This window comes from Natator depressus, chromosome 2 (genome assembly GCF_965152275.1).
Source record: "Natator depressus isolate rNatDep1 chromosome 2, rNatDep2.hap1, whole genome shotgun sequence".
Classification (NCBI taxonomy): Eukaryota; Metazoa; Chordata; order Testudines; family Cheloniidae; genus Natator; species Natator depressus.
The window spans coordinates 102988639-103003494 of NC_134235.1; the positions used below are offsets into that span (position 1 = coordinate 102988639).

Below are 14856 nucleotides of genomic sequence, written 5' to 3' on the forward strand. Positions count from 1 at the left end.
AGAACTGGAAAAGGTACAGAGAAGGGCAACAGAAATGATTAGGGTATGGAACAGCTTCTGTATGAGGAGAGATTAAAAAGACTGGGACTCTTCAGCTTTGAAAAGGGAGGACTAAAAGGAAATATGATAGAGGACTATAAAATTATGAATGTTGTGAGGAAAGTAAATGTGGAAGTGTTATAACTCACGAACCAGTGGTCACCTGATGAAATTAATAGGTAGCAAGTTTAAAACAAACAAAAGGAAGAACTTCACACAACGCATAGTCAACCTTTAGAACTTGTTGCCTGGGGACGTTGAAGGCCAAAACTATAAGTGGATTAAAAACAGAATTAGATAAATTCATGGAGGATAGGTCCATCCATGGCTATTAGCCAAGATAGTCAGGGATGCAACCCCATCCCCTGGATGTCCCTAAATCTGACTGCCAGAAGCTGGAACTGGATGACTGGGGATGGTAATTGTCCTGTTCTGTTCATTCCTTTTGAAGCATCTGGCAATGGCCACTATTAAAAGACAGGATACTGGGCTAGATGGACCTTTGGTCTGACCCAGTATGGCCATTCTTATGTTCCTGTGTTCTTAGTACTTCAGTCACTAGGTGGCGCTATCTCCCCCAGTTTAGCATTAAACTGTTAATCTATGCATTGCAGTGCTATACAATTGTTGTTTTTGCTCAGTTCCAAAGGAGATCAACAGAAGAGTTCGGCCAAGCTGGTTATTTCCTAGGTGTTGGAAGATCATGTAAGTGAATATTACCCTATATACAAGCATACATACAAAAACAGATTTTTTAAGTTGAGATATGGATTATTTTGATAGAAAGTAACATTCTGCTATTTTTGGTCAAATCTGGTCTCAGTCTTTGAAGTAACTGCCACACTTCAGAGGGGATTATGCAAAATCTTGTGGAGCCTGCTAAATCCATAGTGAAGGTGTATGGCTACTTGATGCTGTTCTGACATTGATCCCCCTCAGGATTTGCTTTATGCCAGGGATCGGCAACCTTTGGCACACGGCCCGTCAGGGAAATCCACTGGCAGGCTGGGACGGTTTGTTTACCTGCAGCGTCCGCAAGTTCAGCCAATCGCAGCTCCCACTGGCCGCGGTTTGCCGTTCCAGACCAATGGGGGCTGCGGGAAGCGGCGTGGGCCGAGGGACATGCTGGCTGCTGCTTCCCGCAGCCCCCATTGGCCTGGAACGGTGAACCGCAGCCAGTGGGAACTGCGATGGGTTGAATCTGCGGACGCTGCAGGTAAACAAACCGGCCCGGCCCGCCAGCAGATTTCCCTGACGGGCTGTGTGCCAAAGGTTGCTGATTCCTGCTTTGTGCCATTGAGTGCAGCCCTCTTTTTGCTAAACTCAGCTGAGATGTAAAGTCTGAGGCCTTGTTCTGCAGCATTATTAGGAGAGCAGCAGCCATGAGAGAAGCAGCAGAAAGTCACATCCTCGTAGTCCATCTAAATTACATTAAAACAATGTTATATCGGACTGTTAAGAATGTGTTCCTGTCCTAAGAGTACCCACCACCACCAGATAAAGAAACAGATCTTAAGATGTTTAAAGAAAACTGATTGATAGCACTCTCTCTGGCAAGGAATCACTTATCAAGAGTTTTGACTGTGAAATCTATACTTCTGTATTGTTTTGCCTTTTTGGTCCCCACTTCTTTATTGCTTATCTGCATGGTTTCTGTCTGGTTCTTTCATTGTTTCTGTCTGTTGCATAAGTAACTATGCAAGTTTAAAATCAGCTAAGGTGGTGGGGTATTATTGGTTAAAGAATTATTTTTGCACTATATTAGGATTGGTCAAAGAATTATTTTGTAATATTTTAGTAAAATGATTGGTTAAGGTATAGCTAGGCAGGACTCGTTTCACTATATAAACTGGGGGTCCAAGAAGACGACCAGCTGGGAAAAGGAAAGAAAAGGAAAAGAAAGAATAAGAAAATACCTGGAAGAAGAACTACTCGCCTCCAAGACATAGCTCAACATCAGAGGTGCTAGAAGCCTATGCACGACTGTGACATGCAGCAACCAGAACCCAGATGAGACTGACCTTGCCTGGCCAACAGGGAAAGACCGCCTCCGTGATCAGGATTGGTGAGCACAGCATGCTTGGTGTGTGTATGCTTGGTGTGTGTATTCTGCTTGGTCATTGTTAATAAATAGAGGTTAAAGATATTGCTGTGTAAGGCTCTTTCACTGGTAGAAGGTCCTGCAAACTGTTGACCTGAATTTGTTGGGTTAGTTGTTATGGCTCGACACTGATCGCATCCAACCAGAAGATTTATAGGTTCTTGTCCAATCCAGACAACAGGATGAGAACTCAGAGAGTTCTATATTAGGAGAGGACTCTCGGGGTGCCTGGCAAAAACACTTATACTGAGGACAATACCAAATTGATAAAAATTTTATTGAGGTTAACAAAAGAATAATAAAAGCTATGAAACTTATAACTGCAAAACAGTAAAAGAATTCCAAAACTCCTGGTGGTAACATTATGTATATTAACCTAACATACTCTCACTCTTTCTTGAGGACCCGGTAATAGGAGGTGAAGGACCAGCCTTACTAATGGCATGCCCGATAACACGATGGTGCTGGCTTCCCCAATAGTTAGGAATGTTGAATAGTTATACTATACTGCACAAGCTGAGCTGATAGAACGATAGGTGGATAAAAAGATTTTCTATAGTCTATAGACGAATAAAGAAAAGAAGGCACTAAAGACTACAAGAGAGCTCAAAGAGAGATGGGGGGGGGGGGAAAACAAGCAAGCAAACAAAAACCTTCCATATGATATCCTTACAAGGTATTTTGTGGGATCCTGACGCTATGTACTTCAGGCCCAACCTACTATACCCAAATCTTATTTCCGTACCCTAAGAAATTTATGGGTACCCTTATCCTATAGGTTAGTGGATTATTATTACTCTCTCTATATTAATAAGGATTAGCTCACTCCAAAAACTGCCAACCTAGGCTCTCTTGGAGACTTCCAAGTTGTGGTGTACCCTGCGGTTACCAACCGGTTGTAGATACCGGATAAACCTGTTCAGTGTTATGTACAATTCCTCCCTTTGGTTCCCCAAAGTTCAGGGACCATTCTTATTGTGCCAAAGGTTACCAGCTTTTATGTTGACTTACTCTTAACTGATTATACTTTTAGCTATATAGCGCATTTTACAGGCCGGTAGGCTTCTTGCATTTCAGCAAAACGTATTCTATGTATAATTATTAGGAAACATATCATATGCCTCAACACATCCTAAAATTCATAGGAATTAATACTGATAAAATATAAGAATAAAATGGATTAATTCAGAAAGAGAAACATATTATTTGATACGGCTGGCTGGATTAGTAGGATATAATAGCTAGAAAAGTAATCCTATGGGCTACAAAACCCACAGAAGAGTATGCCCTGAGCCCTGGGAATTGGATAAGGGTGAGTTCTTAAATGAACCGAGTTACAGCTTGTGCCCTAGGAACTGGGTAAAGGTGGGTGCTGTAGAGCAGTGCTATTCAAAGTGGTGGTCCGTGGACCGGCACGCCATCAGCTGCCGGTCTGCGCGCACACTGGAAAAAAATGACTGCCCCCCCACATCAGATAGCTTGAGAAGCACTGCTGTAGAGTGTGCAGGTAACAGAGAAGTCAGGAAAAAGAAATGTTGTGGTCTTTGTACATCAGGGTTTCAGCTTTTCTGGCAGCATTCACTAATATTAATTTGTCATTGAACTTCAGCAGCTTGAAGATGATGGGTCTGGGCTTGTCAGACTCCTGCCTTCTAGTATAAGGCCTTCAATGAGCCCTTTCAATATCTAATAGAGGCAGCTAGGGGTCCAATTTAAATGTGTCACAGAGCAACTTCTGAAGAAAACTTAATATCCTTCCACTCTAGACTCTCAGCAATACCCAAGAGGTGAAGGTTGCTTCTTTGAAATCTGTTTTCTAAGTCCTCCTGTTTTTCTTCCAGTTTTAGTCTAAGCTTTAAGAAGGCAAGTTCTTCTTTAATTTCACTGGTTTCAATGGTAGTCTTTTGTAGATTATTTTTCATACATCTTTATAGAGGCCATGAATATCTTTTGAGATAGAATCCCTCACAGACTGACTGGATTCAGGCAGTGCTGCAATATGCTGGGCTAGGTTCTGCTGTGGCCTGTCTCCCCCTTCAGCTGCTTAGGTGATTCAGGCTTAGGTCTTTTTTCATTGGAATCCACAGTCAACAGTTTGAAGTTTATCCAGGGGATTAATTAAAACTTTTACGACAGAAACCTATTGCTAATTTGCTTGGAAAGTAATTATTAGAGATGAACTGATGTGGAGAGCGAGGAGGTCAGGGACTAGGCACCAATCTTCCTCACAGATACCATGTAACACCCCTTCCCCCACTAGCTTTCTTAAAATTCCAGGTGGGTAATTTTCCATTACCTTCAGTCTTACCTTGTCCTTGAAAAGTAATATGTATAGAGAAATGATCGCTCTGTAATGGAGTCACTCTACTCACAGCTGGATGGCACCACCTCCTGTCAGTTCTGGGGACTTGCTTGGTCAGGCTGATGCCCCTTCCAGCAGTTACACCTGTCATTTTCTCCTCTGCAGCCTCTCTCTTGCTTCCAGGAGCTGCAGCATCCTCTTTATGACTAAGCCCTCCAGCTGGGTCACCCTAAGTATTCCCCTTCCGTGGGTGATGTAACAAAGTCTTTCCCAGACAAGCCAGCCAGGCAGTCCACTGTCTTCTGCCTGTCCTGTACCACATCTCCAGTGGCTGGTAGGGGAACCCGTGCCTGCCCTCTACTCCAGGTTCCAGTTCAGGGGCCCTCCAGTTGGCAGCCAAGGCCTGCATTGTCCTACCGTGCTGCTTTCTCCCTGAGCCTTTTCCTGCCTTCTTGGCTTCTCCCTTCTCTGGGTTTGCCAGCCTTCCAACTCCCTTCTCTCAGGGAGCAACTACAGCCTGCCTTCCTACAGCCCCTCCCTAGCTTCCAATTTCCTGTCTTTTGTAGAAGCCCTGCCTGTCCCTCATGGGTGAGCTTCTCTTTAATTAGCGGCCTCCAGCCTAAAGTGCCCCCATTTTCAGACTAATTAGCTGATTGGGCCCACCTGACCTAATTCAACTCTTGCAGGGCCAGTGTGGGGAGCACACTCCATACTCCTTCCTTATGTATTTCCCAGCTTCATTTGCTTACAATATCTGCTGTTATAACTCCCAGGTCTAAGGAAGAAAACCTACCATCTGTTGCATTAAATCTAAATGGGATCCCATCATTTAAAACCACTAGATTGTTTTCATCTATAAACTTCTATAGGCATGTGTCAGGGTTCCCTCCCCACTCTGAACTCTGGGGTACAGATGTGGGGACCTGCATGAAAGACCCCTAAGCTTATTTCTACCAGCTTAGGTTAAAAACTTCCAAGGCACAAATCCTTCCTTGTCCTTGGATGGTACTGCTGCCACCACCAAGTGAGCTAGACAAAGATTCAGGAAAAGGACCACTTGGAGTTCCCATTTCCCTAAAATATCCCCCCAAGCCCCTTCACCCCCTTCCCTGGGGAGTACTGAAAATCATATACCAACCAAATAGGTAAACAAGGTGAGCACAGACCAGACCCTTGGTTTTTTAGGACACAAAAAAACAATCAGATTCTTAAAAACAGAACTCTATTATAAAGAAAAAGTAAAAGAAGCACCTCTGTAAAATCAGGATGTAAAGTAATTTTACATAGTAATAAGATTTAAAACACAGAGGATTCCCCTTTACGCAAAACATTAAAGTTACAAAAAAAAAACAACCAGGAATAAACCTCCCTCTTAGCATAGGGAAAATTCATAAGCTAAAACAAAAGATAAGCTAATGCATTTCCTTGCTATTACTTACAATTTTTGTAATCTTGGATGCTTATTTCAGGTAGAGTTTTAGGAGATGGTTTTTCCCACCCTGGTCCCTCTCTGTCCAAGAGAGAACAACAGAGAGAGCACAAAACACAACCTCCCCCCACAGATTTGAAAGGATCTTCTTCCCTTATTGGTTCTTTTGGTCAGATGCCAACCAGGCTATTTGAGCTTCTTAACCCCTTACAGGTAAAGGAGGGATTTTATGCTACCCTTAGCTGTATGTTTATGACAGCATGTGCCATTACTATCAGTTGTCCTACTTCCTCACAACTCATTATGGCGGTTTAGGTCACCACATATAACGTGATCTTTTAGAGTTCATCACTATTTCTTGTAATTCCAAGCTTTCTAATTTCCCACATTGGTTATAGATATTATAAATCCTTAAAGAAATATTTCTCTTCTGCATTGGGATCTCAACAGCGTTCTGTCTGAGACTTATTTTTCATTCGGTATTTCTATGTAGTTTGATCCTTCCTTTATGAAAGTTAAAACACTTCTTCTTCCGCTACCTAGTTTTCAGTCTTCCCTAAACACAATATACCCTGAAATTTTAAAAACAAAATTTCAACCAACCATGCTTCTTAGATACGTGAGATATCTGGTTTAGTTCTCATTTCCCATATATTTTCTTTTAGTTCTTGCATTCCAATAAAAGATTGTGATTCCCATTCCAGTCATATTTCACCATTACCCTCATTCAATATTTCATGAATACAGTCCACTGACAGATTTATAACATATACGTATTTTTCCACTGCCCTTGCTATAATTTTCATTTTTTTCTGATTTCTCCCTGTTTACAATGTGCAATTTATCATTTCTATCTTCAATGCAATAAGCCTCTTTTTTCACAGTTAATATATCATCTGTTCCTTCTGCAGTGTTGATCATATTCGTTATGGAATGAGGCTGTATCTGTAGTTCCCCTTTTCCTGTGCTAATTTTCTCTTCCTTTTCCATCTGATGATTGGGAGTCTCCTTGCATATTTTGCATAAGATATGTTATTAACAATTTTTGTCTTTTGTATCTCTTTAGTTTGTCTTGCTGCAATACATCCTTTATGTGCCAGAGGGTGATTCCCACCACAGTAACTACACTCTGCCCATTCTATACAATTATCATAGGAATGTTCATCCCGACATTTACTGCATCTCATTTTCCCTTTACAAACATTTTCTACATGCCCATTCCACTGGCACTTACAACACCTTATGAGAGTGAGGATATATGGCTTGGTTCTAAATATCTGATATCCAAATATTACTTTCTCAGATAAAGGCCCTCCCTTAAATGCAATCAGTACAGCTGTTGATGGCTTATTTTCACCTCTCTTTTTTTTTTAAAGACTATTTATTCCCTTACTTTAGTTATCTCATCATTGGTCAACTCCAGTGGTACCGCATATAATACCCCCTTCCTTTTGGGGAAGTACTTTGATAGCTGGCAACTTATTTTAACTTTCTCTAAAGTTTTAGTTTTCAGTAGTTTATCAGCCTGCTCTTTGTTTTTACATTCAACTAAAAGATCCCCGTCTTGCAACCTTCAGGCTCTTACTATGTCTCCTATGCTTTTTTCAATCCAGTCAGCTACTTTCACAGGGTTAACATCACCTATTCTTATTTCCTTTGCTAGTGATCTTATAATTTTAACATTTTGGTTTATTTCTTTGCTCAGGTTTGCATTTTTGCCTATGTCGTCGTCATCATCATCATCATAATCTGAGTCTCACTTCTACTCTTTTCTTTTTTTCTACTTTGTACCCATTCTCCCTCGCTACTAAGCTCTTGATTTTCCAGAGGTGAGAAAACCTTCCACCTCAGCCCAGCACCCCTCACCAGACCTTCAGGCCCAGCTCCCTCCCACTACAAACTTCCTCTCTTTAAACTAAACAGCCTGCTCTTGCCCAGCTGAGCTTCACGATCAGTTAAGCCTGGCTGTCCCTCCAGGTGCAGCCAGATAACATAATAAGCCTCTCAGGCCCACATTAACCCATTCAGGGCCTATGTAGGGACACACCCCAACACCACACAGGCACCTAAAGGAAAGCATCAACCTCTCCACCCATCTGTTTCATTCTCCTCCCTCCCACACTCATTCATCCCCAAAAACAAACAAAAAACCACCATCCACCTACTATGCAGCACGACAGCTACATCAACTTTGCCCCTTTTCACTGCTCTATCCCAACACAGTGGCAGAGAGACTTAAACACCTGCCACCTCCCAGGCTTCTGGAGGACCATCAAAGGTTGCCCTAACATGGACTCACCATCCACAACTCTGTCTTCTCATAGGTCATTGTCAATAAGCCCTTCATTATCTGTGACCTGATCTCTGATCTGGCCTGCATTACCACATCCAGGAAACCCTGCAGGCTCTGAGTGAGCTCCGCTTGTGCCCCTCAGGCTGTTCCCTAGCACAACACAGTAAGGCACATGATAGACCTGATCTTCAGTTACAGAAGGCACATGAACCATCCCTGTCTGCAGACTGAAGTCAGTGATAAGAGGGTCCAACATGGATCATCTATCCTAGGGTAGTCCAATACGTGCTAATGGAAAACCCATGGTATCTATCACCACACTGATACCAACATGCCTCCTCTTCCACACTGCCCCTTTATATTACATGGTTCTCAGATAATCTATGACAGAAGAATAATAAAGAAAGGAGTCTGAAGCTCCTTCTTCACTGGAGGTTTTCAAAAGGAGGCTGGATAACCATCTGTCTTGGATAGTTTAGACACAACAAATCCAAGGGGTTAGACTAGATGACCCTTGCAGGCCCTGCTAACCCTATTATTCTATGATTCCATACGCATCTGATTAAAAATTCAAGCAGACTCAGACAGGCTATAGTACAAGGAATCCTACAAGCCTACACCACAGCCACTGAGATCTTTCTCCACTGTCTCAGCGGCTATGAAGTCATGCTCCCCAAAGCATTTCCAGACTGTGAACTGGTTTGTAAAACCAGAATGCCTCAACTCAGACCCCAGAACTGCACCCTCAGCACTATTCCCTGGGAGGAATTGTTAGCCTCCTTTATAGACAACATCTCCCATACTCAGGATTGTCTCTCGGGATACACATCAATTGCCTCTTTCTCAGGATTTCAGCCCTTTAATTCTACAGGAAACACTGAATGATAGTGAAACGTCCACATATGACTCACATCCATGCCTATCTTGTCTGCAGAGGGATAGATGTTATGAGCTTCTTCACCCTGTGCTAACAAAAACTTCAGTTAAGAATGGCAAATTTTCACCCACTCTAGAGCATGCAATAATCAAGAGCAGTAGCTGTTGCTCAGTGTAACTGATGTCACCAATTTACTGCCCTGTTTCTAATTTTCCTCTCCTCTTCTACAGCCCTCACTTATAGAAGACCACAAAGGATTCTTTCTCCTATCTTATTCAACATACACTCTGGCACAGATCAAGTGTTAAAAGTGTGCAGACAAACCTCAACTCTATCTATTTGTCACATCAAATGCAGTCCCAGTACTTGAGTAAGCTCGGGGCCTGGATGAAATACAACTAGGTCAGACCAACCAAGAAAGACATGTTGTTAGTGGGATGAGGGAAACACTAGGAAAATCTAGCCAAAACCACTCACCCTGCTGTGCAGTTATCAAGACACTTTGCAGTATCAGGTTTCTTCTTTTCATAGAATCATAGGGCTGGAAGCAGTGCTTAATTTGTGCCAGGACTTGATTTCTGATTTCTAGACCTTTAATCATTTTTGTTGCTCTTCTCTGGACTTTCTCCAATTTGTCCACACCTTTCCTGAAATGTGGCACCCAGAACTGGACACAATACTCTACCCTGTTGAGGCCTAATCAGCACAGAGTAGAGCAGAAGAATTACTTCTCATATCTTATTTACAACACTCCTCCTAATACATCCCAGAATGATGTTTGCTTTTTTTTTTGCAAGTGTTCTCTGTTGACTCACATTTAGCTTGTGACAAAACTATGACTTCCAGACCCCTTTCTGCAGTACTCCTTCCTAGGAGTCATGTCCCATTTTGTATGTGTGCAAGTGATTGGTCCATCCTAAGCAAACTACTTTGCATTTGTCCTTATTGAATTTCATCCTGTTTACTTCAGACCATTTCTCCAGTTTAGACTCTTCTGCAGCTAGCTGGATTCCCAAAATAGCAACAACTCATAGAAACAACTTCTTCAGTCTATGAGTAGCTGGGATCAGGGCCGGATTAACTTTCTGTGGGCCCAGCACCAAACATATTTGTGGGCCCCCCTGGGGAATGAAGGGGCCACGGGCAAGAGCACAGCAGGCAGGGTGGATTTGATTTAAATCATGATTTAAATCACTAGTCAGGAAGACTCGATTTAATCATGGTTTTCTACATAAAAGTGCATTCTTGTTGGTTGTTATAACCTTAATACATATTCTTCACAACTCAGAGATAGATGTAGGTTTCATTTTTGGAAGGTACACACTATACATTTTTAAACAGTGATTTATTTTGAAAACTTTTCCGATGAGTTTTACAGCTATATCAGAAAATGAATGATTGTTTGGTTATTTCATTTACCAAAGATAATTGAAGTAGATATTTATGAAGTTATTGGGAGGTGAACTATCTCCAATTCAACAGGTTAATCATTAATATTTGGAGGATTTTCTTGCCATTCTGCATTAGGAAGAGAACATCACCAGACAGACATTTAAATTGTTTTATTTAACTAAAACAACTACGTTAAGTATTCTGGATTTTTTTTCTTCAACAGCAAACATAATATTTTAACAAAAAAGCATATGTCCCTCGCTTCTCACATTTATCTCCAGACTTCTTCTCCTTGTCCAGATCTATTTCGCCCCCAACAATGTTCTATTCATTGAACTTTTTGAAACTTTTCACTTTTAAAGAGAGGTGAGGGATTGACTTTGTGTACACAAATTTGCAGAGGGACAGTGGAGTTGAGGTCTGTTATTTTTCACCTTTATATATTATTTATTTATTTAAAAACATGTTTTCTGTTAACAGGCATCTCTGATGGTATCTTCTAAACCAGAGGTGGGCAAACTACGGTCCACAGGCCACATCCGGCCCATGGGACCATCCTGCCAGGCCCCTGAGCTCCCGGCCCGGGAGGCTAGCCTCCGGCCCCTCCCCCGCTGCTCCCCCTTCCCTGCAGCCAAGCTGCCGCACGGGCAGTGCTCTGGGCGGCAGGGCTGCGCGCTTCTACAGGGCAGTGCGACAGCATGTGTGGCTCTGGCCGGGCGGCGCAGTGGCCAGACATGCTGCTCTGAGCGGCATGGTAAGGGAGCCGGTCCTGGGGAAGTCAGGGGAAAGGGAGCAGGGGTCAGTTGGATGGGGCGGAGGTTCGGGGGGGGAAAGTCGGGATAGGGAACAGGGGCGGTTGGATGGGGCAGAGGTTCTGGAGGGCGGGAACGGGGGGGGGGTTAGATAGGGGGTGGGGTCCCGGGGGGCATTAGGGGTGGGAGGCCCTGGAGAGGGCGGTCAGGGGACAAGGAGCAGGGTGGGTTGGATGGATCGAGGGTTCTCAGGGGGGCAGTCAGGGGGCGGGAAGTGGGAGGGGGTGGATAGGGGGCGGGGGCCAGGCTGTTTTGGGAGGCACAGCCTTCCCTACCCAGCCCTCCATACAGTTTCGCATCCCGATGTGGCCCGCAAGCCAAAAAGTTTGCCCACCCCTGTTCTAGACTGAGCACCGAGTCCCATTGGGTAGATAGAAAGATTAACCTAAATAATCTATGCAGAAGCCTGTGGAACCCCATTAAGATTGGGTCCCTAATCCATGAACTATTTGAACTCATTTACAAAACTTTTCTTAAACATTACATGAATATATTGTCTCATACTATAGAATTAGAATTTATAATCCCTATTCCATTATGAGATATAATGTATCTTAATTAAAACTATCTTTAGAGAGGGTTTTTCCTCAAAAATCTGATTTAAATAAAAAAAAATCCAAATTTAAATTTTTTTTTAGTCACTGATTTTTATCCACCCTGACAGCAGGCCATGGTGAAGGGGGAAGGCTTGGTCCCCAGCTGGAGCGAGGCAGGGCCAGGGGCAGGAGCACAGCGGGACATGAGGGGTGGGGGGAAAAGATTGGTCCCCAGCTGGAGCGAGGCAGGGGCCAGGGGCAAGATGAGCACAGTGGGGCATGGGGAGAGGATTAGTCCCTGCTGACTGGAGCAAAGCAGGGGCCGGGGGCAAAAGCATAGCGGGGCGGGACCTAGGATTGGTCCCTGGAGCAAGGGAGGGATCGGCGGTAAGCTGCAAGCACAGCAGGGCTGGGGAGAGGGTAAACAGAACCCCCCCCCACCCCTGCCCACATAGAGCAGGTACCTACCTTCTCCCTGGTTCTAGCCCATTCTCATCATCTCTCTCTGCACTGAGCTGAGGGGTGGGGGTGCAGGATCTGGGAGGGAGTTTGGGTGCAGGAGCAGGCTGGGGGTTGGGGTGCAGGGTCTGGCCAGGAGCTAGGGTGAGGGAGGGGGCTCAGGGTTGGGGCAGGAGGTTGGGGTGTAGAGCACTTACCTGGGGCAGCTCCCATTTGGTGCGAGGGGTGCAGGTAGCAATGTGGGGGCAGGTGCAGGAGCTCCCTTTGGTGCTCAGAGTGGGGGTGTGAATGTGTGGGGGTGCAAGAGTCAGGGCATGGGGTGTGGGGGAGGCTGGGTATGTGTGGGGGGTGCAGGAGTCAGGACAGAGGCTGGGGGTGTGTGACGGGGTGCAGGAGTCAGGGTATGGAATGTGGGTGGGGTGGGTATGTGTGGGGGGGTGCAGGAGTCAGGACGGGGGCTGGGGGTGTGTGAGGGGGTGCAGGAGTCAGGGCATTGGGGCTAGGGGGGTGCAGGGGTCAGGGCAGAGGGCTGGGGGTGTGGCTCACGGCAGGAGGGCGTATGCCCTGATTCCACCCCCTTCCCCAAGGCCCCGCCCCCGCCTCTTCTCCGCCTCCTCCCCCGAGTGGCGAGCACGCTGTGGCTCCGCTCCTCCCCCTCTCTGGCGCCACCAAACAGATGTTTGGCGGCAGGGAGAGGGGCAGGAATGTAGCACGCTGTGGGGAGCTTGGCTGCCGGTGGAGCCTGCCCTGCTGAGGGAACCGACAGGACCAAGCTTCTGCCCGCTGCCCCCACAGGAGAGAGCGGGGAACGGGGGACAGAGAAGAACAGGCTGGGCCGGGGCCGCTTTGGACCGTGGGCCCGGCGCCATGGTAAATCCGGTACTGGCTGGGATGTCATGCCCCATCCTATTACATACTGACTTACTAAATGATAATTTACTAATTGATTATTCAAGGTCACACAAACAAGAGGCATCTATCTTTACTACCCTTTTGTTTGCCACTAACATCAGTAACTACCTACTATCAGTTCATACTATAAACAGCAGCAGTAGGATTCTATTATAACAACTCCAGAGGAGTTTTCTATTAATGTACAGTAATTTGAAATTGAAACGCACAAGCTAGCTCGATTACAATGCAATTCTTCCACCCCACCTCCCAATCTTCTATCAATTCTCTTCCTGTGTCTTGACTGGCTCTTTTATTCTTTCTAAAGTGTGTGGGTGAAGAGTCTCAGTTATGAGGATAATGACGGTCAAACTTTTCTTCATGTCATGTGTGTTACACAAAGTTACATCAATGCTGGACCTATCAGTCATTGCTAGGACCAACCTTTCCCAAGGGACGACTGACATTCACACAATAAGGTGAGTCTGCTAATCAATGCTCTACTTATCGTATCTATCAGGAATAGGCTTGCACAGGATAGTTCAGATGTAGATCTGAAATGTGTGCCTTGGAACCATCCCTCGTACCCACACACATTTTTCATTTTTTAAAATCACATCACAAATGCAACAGGCCTGCCTGACACAAACATCAATTTAGCAATTGCTCTGATATTTTTACAACAAAACCAAACCCATTGTCTTGATTGTACAATGTAGAGCCTGATAACAACTTTGTGATTTCAAGTATCGGGGGTAGGACTACATCCACCCTGATCAAATTGGCCCTGTCAACACTGGTTCTCCACTTGTGAGGTAACTCCCTTCTCTTCATGTGTCAGTATATTTATGTCTGCATCCGTAATTTTCACTCCATGCATCTAAGAAGTGGGGTTTTTACCCACGAAAGCTTATGCTCAAATAAATCTGTTAGTCTTTAAGGTGCCACCGGACTCCTTGTTGTTTTTGTGATTTCAGTTCAGTTCATTAAAAATGAAAGGAAGAACCTAGTAAATTACCAGGTCCAGATGGTGAAAGACCTGAAGCCAAAATTCTATTTTCCTTTTTTGCCGGATAGTTCATTGAAGCCCATCCATTAGACAGGTACTGTTTTATATTTTACTCACTACTACACATTTGTTTTATAGCAGCTATTTGCAACATAAAGGGTTAGAGGGTTATTGGTGCATCATGTGCATGTCAAGTGCCAGGAACAGCCTTGACTCTGGTTAGCTGCCAAATCTTCATTATTTTATTCCATGGCTAGTAATTAAAATATCATCCATGCGTATCTGAAAATACTGTGAATGGCCAAAAACTTGGCAGACATAACTCATGCAATAGGTGAGGAACTATATTGCTGAAGAATTATCAACAGTGACACAGAAAGATTACAGTTGGGCAGGTTTGTTATAATTTTTCACAGCAGCCCCATTAGAGCTTCTTGACATGAAACTAACATCAGATGTCAGGAAACTTAGATGCACTCCACATAACATTCATAGATCCTTTGGTATAATAGCATTGCAGTAGCTTTGATATTTGTCTCCAAAATAACAACAGAATGCAAATTAAAATGGAAAAGGGCTGCCTCTGAATTTTTCTCTATCTTAATTGAAAACTCAGAGGAGGACAAGATGCCCTGGGCGAGAGGGAAGGGACAGGTTCTTGATCACACCTTACTGAACCTTCAAAAATGAGAGTACGCCCCCTACAGTTTAGTAGA

General features: G+C 44.3%; 1 long non-coding RNA gene across 1 annotated transcript; it reads left to right on the forward strand.

The window, feature by feature from the left end:
* Positions 1–668: 668 nt before the first annotated feature.
* LOC141981487 (uncharacterized) lies at positions 669–14234 on the forward strand. Its single transcript, XR_012637795.1, has 4 exons — positions 669–744; positions 1855–2104; positions 13460–13610; positions 14109–14234. It is a non-coding gene; the product is annotated as an uncharacterized LOC141981487 (long non-coding RNA).
* The last annotated feature ends 622 nt before the right edge of the window (positions 14235–14856 follow it).